Source organism: Nannospalax galili, unplaced genomic scaffold (assembly GCF_000622305.1).
Source record: "Nannospalax galili isolate Female #2095 unplaced genomic scaffold, S.galili_v1.0 scaffold895, whole genome shotgun sequence".
Lineage (NCBI taxonomy): Eukaryota > Metazoa > Chordata > Mammalia > Rodentia > Spalacidae > Nannospalax > Nannospalax galili.
In genome coordinates, this window is record NW_008336435.1 from 457,943 (window position 1) to 459,910 (window position 1,968).

A 1,968-nucleotide genomic window follows, 5' to 3' on the forward strand; every position below is an offset into this window, starting at 1 on the left:
ATTAGTTCTGTTCCTCTGGAGAACTTTATCAATAAATACTTAGATGCTTTAGAATCAGAAAATGTTTGTTGTTTTATAGTGTTTCCATAAGTAATGATTTAAAGGAATAAAAATTTAGAGTTTTTTTTCTAATTTAAAAATTCAAAAAACAAACAGTAAATGTTGGAGTTGTGTTAATCTTAATTTAATATAAATCAACTTAAAACAATGATGTACCATGTGATTAAATTAGAGCTCCTAGTTAAACAAAAGAATAGTATGGACCAGCGAGGTGGCTCAGCGGGTAAATTAGTGGCGCAAGCCTGACAAGTTGTTTGATGCCAGGAACCCACATAAAAAGCCCATTGCAGTGGTTTGCATCTGTAATCTCAGCACTCCTGTAGCAACATGGGAAGTGGAGACAGGAGAATTTCCCAGGTGCTCACAGGCCAGATAGCTTAGAGTACGCAGAGCAGCTGAAATAATAAAATATTATTACCTGCATCAATAATGTACAAGGAGAGAACTGACTCCCAAAAGTTTTCCTCTGACCCCCACACACTTGTGTGGCACACATAAACTTTCACTCACACACATATGCCATGCACACACACTAATAACAAATTAAATTTTTTTAATTTCTAAGAAGAATCAGATGCATCCAGAAAAAAATAAATAAATAAAATGTGAAAACTCACATTTTAGAAAGTGTATATTCAATTGGTCACATTTACTGATGAAGGTGATGCATTTCATTTCACTTTTAGAGTACTACTGGTTGAAAACAAATTAATGTTTTTTATTTTTGTCATTTGAGCCCAGCAAAAGCTATTTGAATAATAAAACGAAATTCAATAACTTCAACATATACATTCTCAAATGGACTGTTTTCTGAATAATAGGCAAAAATAACAAATACAGAATTGAATTCAATCTGCTATTTACAAAAATACTTACATGACATCCTGATAGGAGTAATTCAATGGTGGTTCAATTTTTTAAATTAACATTTAATGCAGTTTATATTAAATTGAGTTTTGTTAAATGTGCTCATAAAGTGTTAATTATTAATTTAAAAATAAAAATTTCTAACAACTTTTAAGTATGCTTTCCAGGTGCATTTCGAATATCTAATTATCTAATCATGTATGCATAATATTATACAAGCCATCTCATGAAGCTATATGGAAATATTATAGGCACTTTCATTTTTCATTTGCTTAAAATATTTCTTAATTCATTTATGTTTTTTCTTTTTGGTAGAACTCTTATTACCACACTCTTAACAGAGGAATCATTTTAAATTCAGATACTGATTTTAATCATTTTCTATCTTTCCTTTCTCTTCAATTTCATGTTTTTCTAAGTGCCTGCTTTCTATAAAGCACCATACTTAGTAATTCAATTAGTTTTGGGTTGAGTTTAATTAGTGAATAAAAGTTCATTTTTCTCTTTTTCTACAGTTCCCTGATAGATAAAGAAATATATACATGAACTGGGAAGTCCTTAGATAATCAAGCACTGATTACATTTTCAAATAATGCACCTGCTGTAAGGACTTCTTGCTTAGCTCTACAGTCACTTTATTGCAGGATCTTCCTCTGATGACAGCACTGTCTCTGTGTACGTTGCAATGGCCAATTAATGTGAGGGCCGGGGGAAAAAGTCGTAACAGTTCGTACCTAATCACTTACTAGACTCATCATGAATTGGTCTGTCTTTAAATGGAATAAATTTTAGAAATTTTTCATTTTCAAATTTTGAGAAGCTGAACTTTATGCTATTTCTATTAAGGATGTTTTTCTGGATGGAAATGCTGCCAAATAAAATGTTGTCAACAGAGTATTTTGGTGGTTTCAAATTACATTCACTGATATTCTAAGTATAATAAAAGTTCTACAAATTTTGTCATCTTGAATTTGTGTTCTTTCTTCAAAGTAACCAATGTTCAAAGCCTTGCTTTTATTTTTACTCTTGCAATAGCAAAAA

The 1,968-nt window shown here is 30.8% G+C and overlaps 1 pseudogene across 1 annotated transcript in view; it reads left to right on the forward strand.

Moving 5' to 3' along the window:
- The window catches only part of LOC103732571, a 36,660-nt pseudogene that overhangs the window by 27,303 nt on the left and 7,389 nt on the right, over window positions 1-1,968 (forward strand). The window lies entirely within an intron of this gene.